Source organism: Erithacus rubecula (genome assembly GCF_903797595.1).
Source record: "Erithacus rubecula genome assembly, chromosome: 13".
In the NCBI taxonomy this organism is placed as follows: Eukaryota; Metazoa; Chordata; class Aves; order Passeriformes; family Muscicapidae; genus Erithacus; species Erithacus rubecula.
Window position 1 is genome coordinate 5,628,730 of NC_136665.1, and position 14,544 is coordinate 5,643,273.

The 14,544-nt window shown below is 47.7% G+C and overlaps 1 protein-coding gene across 5 annotated transcripts in view; it reads left to right on the forward strand.

Annotated features, from left to right (window-relative positions):
* The first annotated feature begins 1,926 nt into the window (after positions 1-1,926).
* The window catches only part of SFMBT1 (Scm like with four mbt domains 1), a 70,535-nt gene continuing 57,917 nt past the window's right edge, over positions 1,927-14,544 (forward strand). The window contains exon 1 of one of the 5 annotated variants that reach the window (XM_079317264.1): positions 1,927-6,707. The gene's annotated coding sequence lies outside the window, so the exon portion shown is untranslated. Of the gene's footprint in view, positions 6,708-6,735; positions 7,010-7,658; positions 7,681-13,774; positions 13,797-14,544 lie in introns of those variants that run through there. The other 4 variants (XM_079317265.1, XM_079317263.1, XM_079317266.1 and 1 more) reach the window with 4 other exon arrangements.

Consider the following 14,544-nt stretch of genomic DNA (forward strand, 5'->3'; position numbering starts at 1 on the left):
AGCAGGCTGTGTCACTTCAGGACATCATGCTATGGGATTTTAACAAGATTCATGGGTATTAAAAAGTAATGGCATAAATTGGGTATTTAAAGTCAGTATTGATTTGTTGCCAGATTCTGCATATCAACAATTGCACTTGAGTGTCCATTTACTTTGCTCAGAAATAAATATTCCTGCCCAGCTGCATGTGCTAGTTGGAAGAGAATCAGTTTTCACCACTGGCAAAGGGACAGGTTGTTATCTCAAGCCACATGGTTCATTGATTTATCCGTGGTGGAGTAAATACAAAAATTTATAGGAATGCTGTCAAAATCATTTATTTAAAAGCTTTTTTTGGAAGAAAAATGATAGCACATTCCCAGGTAAGAATGCAAGAGGCTTTCTGAGTATTTGGACTTATTAACTGGTTGAGGTAAATTATCTCCATTTGATGTTTCTGGCTGGCAGAGTTAATTTATTTGTACAAAAGTATTTAATGATGCAGGGAGATTGTTATTGGTGGTTTAATTATTGTTTTGATCAGAGCTTCTGTATGGGTGGTAGTACTCCTAATAAGATAATCATACTTTTTCATCTGTTAATGAGTCTTTGGAGTATTCCCAACACAGTTTTAAGTCTTAGTTGTTTTCCCGCTCTTGGCTTAATTTCTGTGTTTCATTTGGCTTGCATAATGAAACAAGATGGGCTGCTTTACTGCTGTTTACAATAGGTCTTCTAATATAGTTTTTTGTTCTTGTGCTGATCAGGATTTTCCAAAACTACATAAACATTTTTAATCAGAGGGGGAAAAATCACTCTGCCTGTAAATTGAAAGCAGTAAATTGGGTTTTTGTTCTCAGGTAAATTATAACACTGGTTTTGCACAATCTCCTTGTGGTATCTAAATTTTATCACTAAAAAGCATGTTGTCTGCCTCTTTTGCTATTTATATCATTTTAAACCATCCCCACCCCCACCCCCCCCCAAGCATTCTCTGTATTTCTTCCTGCAAATAATTACTAAGCAGTTGGTGAGATCCCAGTCAAGCACAGTGAAAATACTGACAACAGGGGCAGTATTTGAAAATTAACAGTGGGAAGGGTATGGCCTGACTGAAGCCAAGGGTACTTCAGCAATGGGTGTTGATGTAAACCATCTTGTACAGAGATCAATTTTAATTGTATGAGAATCTGGGAAGTGGACAGGAATGTTAAGAGGAGAACCATAAAAGAGCACTTTTAATATAATATAAACAGGGGAGCTTTGGTTTTTTCTAAAGATGAAAATTCTAGTTCTCTTTATGAAATATTTCTATACCCAGGTTTCCCAGTTGCTTCATTTTTATTTTGAATTTACTAGGCCTTGGTTCTGTTGCAGTAATGTGCACAGAGGGACAGCCCACACTGCAGAGATGTAAAACCATGGGGACATGAAAAAGCAAGTGGTGCCTAAATGTTCATGTGTTCTGCCTGCCACAGGCACAAACATTTCAGTCCTCTATGAGAGTATTTCAGTCCTCTATGACAGTTAGACATGTGCCTACTACAAAAATTGTACTGGGAGAAGGTGACAGAAAACTCCTTCTTCTCCTCTGGAACTTTCTCATCCTCTTTGATGCCGAGGACAAAAAGAACTGTATTTAAGCAGCAACAGAAGTGCTCCCAGTCCAGCTTTACCTTCAGAGCTGGGTGACGGCTTTTTGTTAGGTCACTGTCAGGGTCTCTTTGGGACTGTTTCACTGTATCTTATGTGATGGGGTGTTTCACTTGTGCCATCTCAGAGCTACCAGAGGTAACAGGAGATGCACAGTGACCTGGGAAAAGGTCTTTCTTATAAAAAAAAAAAAAAAAAAAAAAAAAAAAAAACCCACAAAAAAAGAGCTTCCTGTATTTTTATCAGATATCACAGATCTTCAGAACTAGCAGTAATTTCCTATTTGGTACACAGATGAGCATCAAGCTCATCTGCCTATAATTTAGGAAAACTGCAAGATTATTCATAGTTTCTCCCCTCATCTCTCCCAGACTTTAGCCTGAGAAGTTTTACCCTCTCTGTTGTGACCTCTGTGATATGTCTTACACATGCAAAGTCTTCAAATTTATTAAAAATTAGCTGTCTCTAATATTTGAAAGAAAGCATTGCCTCAGTAGCTATTAACATCTCCAGTGTCCACCCCATACCCTGCTGGCACCCCTGGCACCTGCTGCTGCCAGCAGGAGCATCTTTAACAGGGACACTGGAGGAGCTGGATGGTCTGGTCTGCACCACCTTGTGTGCCATCAGCACATCTGCAACAGCAAAGAGTCCAAGTGGCTCTTCCTTTGTGTCTTTATTAGGGCTCCTCTGAGGATGAACTGATTGTCTTTCACAGGGCTGCCAGCTGAGCCTTTCAGCAGCACTAAAACTGCCATCATTTTCAGGCCAACCAAAGTCTGAAAGCAGGAAGAGCAAAGCAGAAGTCCAGGGATGTCACTCAGTCACCCACAGGAGGTTTTATTCTGGGTCAGAGTTAGTCTGATCCACTGGCCACAGAAATGGCAACTGCAAATACTTCAGTGCACATCTCTGGTTACTGTCCCACAAGTTAAAGCTGTGGAGAGTGTTGAAGGTTAAAGAGACCTTGGCAAATGTTCTTTAATAGTGCAGTAGAATACTGCATAGATTTCTAAGCTAACAGCTAAAGATCTACAGCATTTGCTGAGAAAGGCCCTGGAGTTATGGAAAACTTCATGAGTTCCAACCACTGTGTCCACCTCTCTCTGTAGAGTCAGACTGACTCAGATTCATCTCAGCTCACTTTGGGCATCCTGGGCAAGGTTGCTTTGCCCTGCAGCTCCTGCTTTCTCCACAAACACCACCTTTTGCCCCATTAATGGGCTGGGTTGCAGATAAAGGTCACAAGGGGTCCAAGGATTTCAGAAGCCCTCTTGGATTCCCCATGGAAGACACAAATGGTAATTCCAGTAACACCAATATATGTTCCTCATACTTCTCACAACCTTTACTCCATCAAATCTCCCCTATACGTAGGGACAAAAACTTTTAAACAACCTGTAAGTAAATTGTATTAATATTTCTGTAACTCAAAGCATTCTTCTCTGTGTTTTGCTCCCACAGACACAGTATTCCTGTAAATTAATTATCCCCACTTCACTGAAGGGGAATGCTCTGTTCCATGAGTTTCATTTGAGTACAAGCACAGAACTGCAAACACACCAGTCCTGTTTTCAGTACAGGGATGTACAGCCTGTTGTCTGTGCACAAAAAAGTTCAGAGGGACTTCTTGGCACTTGCAGGCTATAGGAGTGTGGTGCTAATTAATTTAGCAAAACAAAGGCAAACTGAATGTTTCACTGAAAGGAGCAGAAAGCCCTGCTCAGAGAAACTGCCTGGCACTTAAACCTAAATCCTGATTATCTAATGCTGTGTTCACACAGCTTGAGCACTTCAGCTTCAAAACAAGTCTTCCCTAATATGAGAGAAACAACTGAAGGAAAAGGTGGTGGGATTCTAGCAATACCTGTGACTTCTGGATCAATTTAGGGAAAATTTAGAATTTCTCACTAATCACTTCACATAAAGAAGGAAAATAAGTTTTTAATGATTAGGAGGTTCCTAAAAGACATGTGGCTTATTTTGCATGAAGCATTCCAGTTTAATTTTGTAGAAGAAATGGCCTACCACAGCAGCAAAACAAAACCAAGTGCCAAAACACAGAGAGGTTGTAGGGAAACAGGTGAACCATTGTGGTTCTTGGAGAGTAATGTGTTGCCAAGGATAGCTTTGGTTGAACAAATGGGACACACTGAGGAATTTGTGGGTATCCTGGAGCCAGGACATTTCACAGGAGCTCAAGAGCAGACTGCTTTACTGGGACAGCATTCGCCACTTTCCTGATGTGGCCAAAAGTGTGGACAGGTGAGTGAGCTGCTGGAAAAGGGGAAACCTCTGAATGGGCTGAATGGTAAATAATGTTAAAAATAGGACATCATGCATATTTTTAAGGCATAGAATCTTCAACTGCTCTAGCACAATTGATCTATTGCCTGGAGTACCAGAAATGGGTTGGAATGTAATAGCAAGAAGTCATGCACTTAAAGATTAATTAGAATAACGGTGAGTGAGCTCTGATGTTCATCAAATGTAAGATTACAAGAGGAGGAATCCAGGTACATTATTGGTTGTTAGATAACTATGATGCCACTGTAATGTGGTCTTAAAAATGCTAATGTATTCTGGGATGCATCGAGTGAGGTATTTTCAGGAGATGGTGAGATATTAATATCGTGGTACAAGGCAGTTGTTAAGACCTTGTTTAGAACACAGCACACAGGGTAGAAGGTATAAAGGACACTGGAGGAGTGGAAAACCTATTTGGAGAGAAGATTAAAAGCAAAGCAGAAAGACTGAGAATGGATGATTTAATTGCTATTTATAGGGACATTTTAGGTAAAGATCAGACAAGCAAAGTTATTTAATTCAAAGGGCAAAATGGTAAAGACCCAATGGCTGCAAATTGGTAGTGAATACATTTACACTGGAAATTAGAAAGTTTCTCATTTCAGAGGAGTGGATGCTGGAAAAGCCTTAGAGATAAAAGTAAGGCACCTTGGCTGTCTGATGGCAGCTTAGTTACCCAGCTCATCCTCCAAACTGGATAATAAAATGGTGTTGGGTTTCTCACAAATTGCCATTCCTGCTAAGGGGATATAAGGAGATTTAATCCCCGTGTGATGAAATGTGTATTTGCAGCATGTTAGCCCCGTGTTTCAGGAGTTTGCTAAGATGCCAGAAGGTCCAGCAAGATTCCGCTTCCTTTCTGTGCCTTTTTAACCTCCAAATCACCAGGATGACACAAAGTTAATGTATCACGGAACTGGCCATGTGAAGGTTCTGTAAACAGCTGTCCTCCTGTGACTGACGATTAATAGGACATAGAAGATCGTTTAGATGTTTCACGGATCAGACTGGTGGATCACGTTTCTTTCCCTGTGCAGTTGTGTGTACCAAGAACTCATTTCCAGGATCGACGAGCAGTCTGAAAGGGCGTGTTTCTTGCTCGTGTCAGCCTGAGAAGTTTGTGATACCTGACTTTTGAGGTTTTCTTCCTGTTGCGCGGTAGTTCGGGGCTTTTACAGAGCAAGTCCTCCGTTTCTTAGCGGCTGTGCTTTGCCGAGGGGGTGGCTGCCGTGCCTGGCGGTGGCCGCCGAGATGCTCCGGGCCACTCACGGAGCCAGACCGGGCCGGCTCGGGGCTGCCTGCAGCGGCGCTGGGTTCTGCGGGCGGTGTCTGCTGGGACTCAATTAGGCGGCGCGGCAGCGGTTTCGTTTGAATAGCTAATTGCGCGGTGCCGGGCCGGGAGCGCTCGGCGGGGCCCTGGGATCGGCATGGCGAGACCCCCCTCTAGCGGAGGGCCCGGGCCTCGCCCGCCCCTCGGCGGGAACGGCAGCGGGAGCGGGCGGGCCGCGCTCCGGGAAACGGAACCGCGGCAAGGAGCGCTCCAGCCCCGCGGGGCCCCTCCTTGGGCAGCGCCGCGGCTGCTGCGAGCCCCGGGCGGCTTCTGTCCCGGGCGGCGGGCGCGCTGTGCTCCCTCCCGAGCGCCACGGGAAACGCCGTCCCTTTTGTACTTCAGTGGGAAACAGAGGTGTCTTATCCTCGTGGAGAGCAGCATCTCTCCTGCGAGAGGGGCTGCGCGGCCGGCTCCGTCCCGCCTGGCATCGCAGCGCATCGCTCAGGAGCAATGGGAGCCCGGCGTTTCTCCGCGGTGCGCAGAGCGGTGTGTGCGGTCTGCCCGCTGGATGCGTAACGAGCAAGTTCATGGTTCCATTCGTTCTTCCTGCCTGCCGTTCCGCCACTGCCGCTCTGTTTATTTGTTGGCACTTCTTTGCTCCAGAGACAAACCATCCAGCTCACTCGATCCGCCTGCTCCTCGCCTCGAGCACTCATTACGGGTCGGTAGCAACTGGTGTCCAGCACGATGCGAGGCACGTACGCACGGATAAACCCCGATGCGACCGGCCGAGAGCCCGCGGCCCGGGAGCGCGTCCCTCCCGGCGGCGAGCGGAGCGGAGCGCGGCCGCAGCGCTCCCGCCGCCGTCTGCGACCGCCGCCGCTGGCGGGAGGATGCGCTCCCGGGAGCGCAAAGGCTTTCCGCGCTCTGCTCCCGCTGTCCCCCGCCGACCGGCGGGCTCTCTGCTGGCCACCGCCTCGGTGCGGACCGGCCGCGCCGATCGGGGCGGGGGGCTCTCCCTTTCCGCCCCTCCGTCCCCGCCGCACGGGCGGGAGCGCGGTGTTGCACAACCCGCTTCCTTTTTCTTTCGCTTCGCTGCGCCGCGGGCAGCGGCGGCGAGTGCGCGGGGCGCCGGTCTCCGCCCCGGGCGGGGGGGACGGCGCGGCCGGTGCCGCCCGCCCGATCCCCGCCAACTGCGGCGCTGGCGCGGCCCCGCCGGCTGCGCGGCCCCGCGGGGGGGGCACGGCCGGTCCCCGCGCCCCGACCGAAGGGGCCGGTTCTCTCCGAGGGGAAGGGGGCTAAATCCTCGCCGGGGCGGGGGGGATGAAAGTCGGGACCACGTATCCCGCGGCAGGCACCGGCCGCCCGCTCTCCCGCCGGGGCCGTGTCCCTTCCCCGCGGCGCCCGGGCAGGGCGTGGACGCCCGCCCCGCCCCGGCAGAGTCCGGGTCCCGTTACCGGCGGCCGAGCCCGCGCTGGCCCGGGCGCGGCGGGAGCAGGTGTCCGGGGGCAGCAGCCCGGGGCAGCGCGGCGGGGGCGGGGTCGGGGCCGGGCCCCGCGGGGCCGGGCGGGCGGCGGGGCGGCGGCGGGCTCGGCGCGCCCGCGGCAGGAGGGAGCGGAGCGCCCGAAAAGCCGTGAGGGGAGGGGAGGGCGGAGGGGCGGGAGGGGGGAGGCAGGCAGGCAGGCGGGCGGCGGGCGCATGCGCTCTGGCGGGCCGTGCCATATTGGAATGAGGCAGTGAGCGGAGCGCCGGGGAGCCCGAGCCCCGGCAGCGGCGCAGGGCTGGAAAAACTCCCCGCAGGTGAGGCGGGCGGCCGTGCTGCCCGCGCGCGGGCGGAGCGGCCCCGGGCGCAGCTGCTGGGGGCGTTTTGCCGGCGGGGCGCGAGGCCCGGAGGGTTTTTCCGGGCTCACGAAGTTTGGATGCGGGAAAAAGGCGGCGAGGCGGGAGGAGGAGGAGGAGGAAAGAGGCAGGCGGAGCGCGGCGGGGAGGCGGCGGCGGCAGCGCGGGGGGGACGCGCCTTGTGCCGCGCCGAGGAGCGATGCGCGGGGCTGGCCGGGCGCCGCCGCGCAACTGCCCGCGCGCAACTCTGCGCGCTCCCGCCGGGGGCCCGCGGCGTCCCGCGGCGCGCTCGCCCGAAGTTGCCCTCCCGGCCGGCCCCGCGCCCGCCCGGGGACGCGCCCGGCCCCCGCGGGAACTTTGTGCGCGCCGCGCCGCCGCCCCGGCGCGGCCGGTCCCTCCCCGCGCCCGCGGGGGGCCGAGCCCACCGAGTGCCTCTCGCTCGCCCCCCTCCCCCTCAAAATGGCGGTGGAAGGGGACCTTTAAACCCCGCGCCGCTCCGCTCCGCACCCCCGCCGGGCGCGGCCGCGCTCCGCTCGGCGCGGCGCGCGTCCCGCCCGGGGCAGCGGCTGGCGTCGGTCCCCGTCAAGTGGCCCGTCAGCGAGCGGCTCTCGCCTCCCGCTCGGGCTGGCTGGGTGGGTGTGGGGGGAGAGGGACGGGCGCCGCCTCCGCGGCCGCGCCGCCGGCTCTCCCGCAGCGCCGCCGCCCGCGCTGCGGGGCCTGCGCTGCCGCGGGGCCGGGCATTGTGTGCGCGCCGCGCCCGCCGCCGCCGCTCCGCACCTCCGGCGGCTCCGGCGAGCGGCGCGCAGCCTTTGTCTCTCGGGGAGTCGCTCTGCGCTGCCCGCCGCTCCCGCACCTGGAGCCGTAAATCGGGCGCCGGTGACACCGGCCGGGCGGCCGCCGGGGATGCCCCGGGACGCCAACTTCGGGCTGGGGAGGGAGCGGCGCCGGGGCAGCGGCTGCGGGAGGGCTCCCGCCCGGGCAGCGCCGGCTGCGAGCGGGAGGGCGGAATGCCCGCATCGGAAGGACTGAGCAAGTTTTCCGTCTGTGGCTTTTGCAAACTTGCTACCAGCCCCCCCCTCCCGCCCCCTACACAGTGGAAATAACGAAAGGAAAAACAGCGCGGGCAGTTAATTGTGAATTTGTAGCTACATTCGCTATTGCAGTTCTGCAAGGCCCTTATTTATTGAGAAATAGGCCAGCGATGTCAGTTTCACAGTCACATGTGTGCTTTAGCGAAACAATTATATCTACTTTGGAGAAACTTGTTGCCATTATAAAAGGATTGTACATGGTAACCCTCATGTCTGACAGTTTCACCCCCTCTGACAGCCGAATCCTGGTGGAAGATGTTTGGCAGCAAAAGAAAAGGCCTAACTTGTTGTTTCTTCGCTGTTCCTTCCTTCCTTCTTGGGAGCTGGCTGCTGTCAGTAGCCCGGGAGGTTACCATAGTGAGCAGTTCCATGAGGCAGAATATGAGGTGCAGCACGCAAAACTCACGCTGGAGAAAATGATAATCCACCTTGTAACTTCAGAAATATCATTGTTGCAATCTGCTTAAGGTCTGTGATGTGTGTGAATTGGTCAGAAACATCTGATTTATAAGAGGAAAAGTTGTTAATGACAAGTAGTCCCGCTCCTTCAGGAGTGGGGCTGGAACTTGTACCATCTCCAGCAGGATGGATTCCCGGTCTGTGATTACTGTTTCAAGATAGCCAGCTGTTGGGACAAAGTAAATCAATGTGGAGGTAAAAATAGATCAATTAACTGAAAGCCTAGGTTTCTTGTGTGGTAGGTGGTACTGACGTGGATTTTACAATTAAAAAGTTTACAAGCATCTGTCTATCTAGAAGATCATATCTACGGCGAAGGCTTGCTGTCCTTCCTGCCTTCAATTCAGCCACTTCCTCTTTTGTGTTTGGTTTGTGAATTGTTGCTGTGATTGAGGGATGAGAATGAAATCTGGTTCTTCCCAGCACCTGTGTTGGGGAGATGCTTATGGACAAGACGGACACCGAATGAAACCGATGTCGCCGCCTTTTTAAATGACTCATGGTTAGGAGGTGGCAGAGAATGAGAATGGCTTTGTTGTTTGGTGTGTCTGTGCCAGGCACTTGCCCTGGGACACCTCAGGATCCTGTCAGCTCGGAGCTGACACCTCCTTCCAGGGGAGGCAGAGAGCAGGGGCACAGTGCAGTGTCTCTGTAGCTACTGATCTGTATGGGCTTTCCTTCGCTGGTTTTCCCCCCACTCTGCTATTAATTCCGGTATTGAGTTATCTTATCTGATTCTTAAACCTGGCAAATCTCCTGAGCAATTGCTGTGTGGAAAAGGTGAATTAACTGTAAACTGACATGTTAATGACTGATAGAGTTTGCATGGTGCGATCTTTATTTTCTGGGAACCCTTCTACTGCCGCATGGGGAAGATGTTAATGGGTACTGCAAAAACAACATGTGCCATAGTATGTCTTAGTAACATTTTTCAGGGGATTTTTTGTCATTTCATGACAGACCAGCGACAACTGTAGACCACAACCTTTGTGTCGTGGTTGCCTTTTGAATCCACCGTGTTTGGAATTCACCTTAACATCATTGCTGTGCTCCCACTTTTAAAGTTTGGCCGTGGCATGATCATCATGCAGTGATGCACACATCAATACAGTCATTTGGTGCTGCCTTGACTTAAGTAATTGTCCTACAACTGATGCTCTTGAGGCACGTGGCAACTTAATTACACGAACATGCTGACGGTGAAATGATTGATGTTAAATCCACTACAGTGTCCTTTAAGGGCATGGGAAAATTAAACCTGGAGGTGCTTAGCAAGGGGCATTTTGGGGAGAGAGCTTCCAGTGCCTGAAACCACAGGGCTTGCATTGCATCCATTGTTCCTATAATGGCATGGCAGCCTTAACGCTACAGATTTGTCTTGGGATTTGGTTTCTTGACTTTTTAAGTGTGTAATTCTGTGTCTTGTGGATTGGTCATTGACTTGAAACAGTGTAGCCTGTGCAAGTTACAAATGTTTTCTGGACCTAAAACAGCTTTCTTTTGTGTTGTTCATCTGACTCATCTTGCTTGATGATTAGCAGATTTTGTGTGTCATCTTTGTTTTGGTCTCTTGGAGCATCAGTGTTGCTTTGCTGCTGCTGGTGGACTTGACTTTGTGCTCCTTTCCTTCTGCTTTTGGGAAGTGGCTGTCAAGTTTTAGGTCATGTGTTTAAACTTGAAGTGGGTGTTATCTAAAGCTTTTAAGATGTGTGTGGGGTTTCTCCCTTCTTACTTGAAAAGTCAGGGGATAGAATAAAGGGGAAGGAGTTGATTTTTTTTTTTTGTTGTTGTTTGTTTTTTGTTTTGATTCAAATGCTTGTTGAAATGGTGCTGAAGGCAAACTGTCAGTGTGTGAGATCCTGAAAAGGGGATTTAGCATTCACATTCTCGAAGTTCAGGAAAAGTAAAAAATGACAGTAAATTTTTATCTTATTTTTATATTAGTATCTTGTGATGTTTAAAGCCATGACATCAGTGCAATGCTATTTTATTGTAATTATATATTTTTCTGGCTTTAATCCATAATTCTTTCCACTGAGCACAGTTTTCTTTTTATTGATAAAACCTGTGAAAGAAGCATTGAGATGCTAATTAGTGCTCTTTTGATTTTAAAATAGTTTTGGTTCCCAGGGTACAGAATATAAATACATTTTTTTAAAGTTAGATTTGGTGCATGTAAGACACACGTTTTATGTTCACTTTGTATCTGTGTTGATTTTTTCTCCTTTTCCCCAGACTTTGCTGACAATCTTTGTGGATTGTTGCTGGTCATAGGTAATAGTAGTAATAATAATAATAGTAACAATTATCATCATTGCTTTGCTCCTATTTATGAGTGAGATTGTGGCTTTTTAAGTGTTCCTAGTGAAGGCTAGTCTGTAGAATTAAAGCATTGCAACGTGAATTTTTCTCTGCATTCTTAATAGGGCATCTCTTAGGGGAATTACATGTTTGAATAGTTTAAACATTCCCCTGTGAGGAAGGAGGGTGTGAGCTTAGGCTGGAACAAGACACTGTGCCTATCAGTTGGGACTCTCCAGGTGCCTCTCCTCATCTCTGGGAAATTAGTGAATTTTAACTAATGCAAAGCTGCATGGTAGCTCCTGAGGGGGAGGGGAATGTTTTAATAACCTTTGAAGATGGAAAGCCAGAAGTCTTTGGGGTGGTTTTTTGCTGTCTTGGGTTGTCACCCAGACACCACTGGGAGCTGTGCAAATCAAGAAGGCCTGGGAGCCACACGACTGGACAAGCCCAGATCCCAAAGTCTCTTTCTTCCTCTGCCTCCCCCTCCTCTTTTTCCATTTCTTTATGTCTTGTGGATTGTCTGGGATTTTTTCAGTGGAGACAGTGATGTTTAGATTTATTTTTCCTGTGAAAATAAGCATCCTAGTACAACACTTGTTGGATCTCTGTGTCATAGAAACCCCAGAGCTTCAGTCATGTTGTGTTGAATTGGTTTGGAGAAAAGTTGTGAGAGGTCAGGCAAAAAACTGCACACATGCAGGTATTTCATGTTAATCCAATGAACCTTGTTTTCTAGGATAACCAGGTAAACAATATTGTTAAAATCTGGAGTAAGAAGGGCTTCAACGAGGTTTGCAGTGGAACAACCATCTCTTCTGTAATGCCTTGCTCTAGTACTGGGATTTCTGTGCTTTCAAGTGTCTTTTTAAATTTTTTTTTATAAGACAGAGCAGCCTTAACTGACACAAGCTTTTTGCTGCACAGATTACTTGTGGTAAATAATGCACAAGTAAGAGTTTTCCCTTCACTTAAAGTTGGTGGGAGCCATGAATATATATTTTTTCTGTTGTTGTTTTGGTTTTTTCCACCCATTGGGATTTGGCACATGTACAGGTTGCAGATGCTTTTACCTACAGTGCAGGTGAGTTGTAGCTACAGAGGTGATTTTAGCAATTTGTTCAGATTATGTGGACATTTAAAATGTGATTATTGTCCCCAGAGTCATCCTGAGCAGCACTTGCTGGTTTTCAAGGTTATTGTTTATATTGCTGTGACACTTCATTTACACTGGTTTATTTGCTGTTACACTTGAAGACACTCTTGTTCACTACAGAAATGATCTCTTTCTTCAAACAGATGATTTGGGAATGAGATTAGTGAGTGTGATGTTATCTAAAAATGATGCAGCTATTAAACCAACTTTGAGATTCTCTGAGAGTACTGATCAGTGAGAGAAGAGATGCATCTTGGATTATTTTTTTTCTCTGAGAATAAATGATGCAGGGCTGAGCAACCTCCTCTTCCATTTTGTCTGATTGGAGTTGAGGGCTCTCAGCATATCTCAAGAGGTGCTCTGTCTTGCAGAATTGGGTCATTGGTTGAAAAAAATGGTGGTGGTGGGGAACCCTGCAAGGTTTTGCTGTTTGTCACTTAATCCTTTTCAAGGATGTGAGGGAATGCAGCAGTGGTCCTGAAGTAGGTATCAAGTGGGTTGGAGAAGATGAACTCTTCTTGATGTATGTAGAGGCTGTAGCCACTATTTCTTCTAGCAATGGGTGACAGAAAGCTATAAATAGCACCTTCAGATTTGTCATTGTTTCCAGAAGAAAATGATCAAGTCAGGAAGTGAAGGCACTTCCCCTCTGATGCTGGGTGCACATTTATTACAAATGGCCTGTGGGTCCTGTGGGTGTCTCACCTCTGTACTGGAGCAAGTGATGCTCTGGCATTTCTTGTCTTTTTTTGTGATCTCTTGACCTGGGAAAATACATGCAAATGTACAATTATTTTGTATTATTTGGTGTATTTTTTTTCTTTTTGTTGCCTGACTGGATAAAATCCATTTAGAATTCCCTACCTCCTTGGGAGCTGTATGTGCACGTTTCCAGCTCAAGCATGCACTGCATGGGGAGCTGTGGCCTCTGGTTTAAAAAAAGGAAGTTATTTGTCTTGAAATAATTTTAAAAAATTTAAATGTAAGGACTGTGAAACTCCATTATACTGCAAAGCCTTGTCTGAAACCACAGTGGGTTTTTGAGAGTATATTTTGTGTTAAAGTGTCTTTTGAAAGGAGGCCAACTCTGGCTTTAGTGCCCAATAACTTTGAGTGAGGACATGGTGCTGAAAAAGCTGTGATGTTTCACAGCAGTATGGAAAAATATATATATATATATATTTATTTTTTTCTAATGTCAAGTTCCAAACATGCCCCCATTAGTGTGTTAAGCATTGAATTGTTCAAATTGAAAGTATTTACAATTTGATTTTTGAAATTTCAAGTAAATTACAGGGCTTGTCATTAGATTCTTAAATGCCCAGAGCAAGCAGGGACAACATGGAGATGCTTCCTTGCTGTTGGGCCAGCAAATCTCACAGAATTCACATCCTAAAAAAGAAATTATTGAAGGAGGCAGTGATTCCTTCCAGGATTAACTCTGCTCATTGCTCTTTAAAGTGTTGCCATGAGGGTTAAACTAATGGCCCTAAGAAATAATGCAAGCACAGGATCAGTCACAAGAGTTACAGACACAGCACTAATTGGCCAATTGAACCCAGCTAATCAACTCCTTTTAAATGAGTGTGACCATGGGCAGGGGCATAGGGAAATATTCCCCTCTTCCAGGGAAATTTTTCTCCTCTTTTTGCAAAACAAAATCCAATCCATTTAGTTGTGAGGCTTTTTAGTCCAGTGGCCAAAAGCAGAAGTCTTCTTTTTCTTGTGATTGTTTTATATTGTAAGTTATTCGTTAAACTTTTGAAGTAGGTTTTGGGGGAGGGAGAAGTAGCTTAATTTTGAATTCCTCTTTTTTTTTTGTGGCCAAATCTTACATTTTGAACTTATTCCTCAGCAAATTTAAACATGTATTTTGTCACTCCCCTTAATGAAAATCAGTGTATTTAGGGAAGTGGTTTGTTGAAGCACATGAGTCCAGTTTGTTTTGATAATAAGTTAGTTCTAGATAATTCTAGCCTCACTGCAAGTGTAGAGGGAGTGTGTCCAACAGCTGCTTTGTCTGGTTTTGGTTTTGTTACTGGTTCATCTTATGTAAGAAAGAAATAATGATTGGAAACTGAAGAATCAGGGAAGGTTGTTTCTTCTTCTGGTCTTTGTATTAAAAAAAAAAAAAAAAAAAAAAAAAAAAGACAGCAGAATAACAGCTGGAAGGGCAAGGTGACGATAAAAGCCACAAAATTTTAAACTGAAGTTAATATTTCTTGGTTTAACTCTATGTTCTTACTTAATGAATAGCAGAATATTGTTTACTTTGTTTCTGCCTTCTCTGTATATGCTTTTAAGGTAAGAATACTCATTATCCAATTAAAATGAAAGTGCAGGGTTTTTTTTTCTAATTGAAGTTCAATTTCCATCTAAAAGCAACTTGACAAAAATTATAATTCTTATGATTATCCAATAAGAAGTGCTGAAATGATCTTTTCATAGTAAATCTAAGTTTTTCTTTTGATAGTCAGGTTTAATCTTTT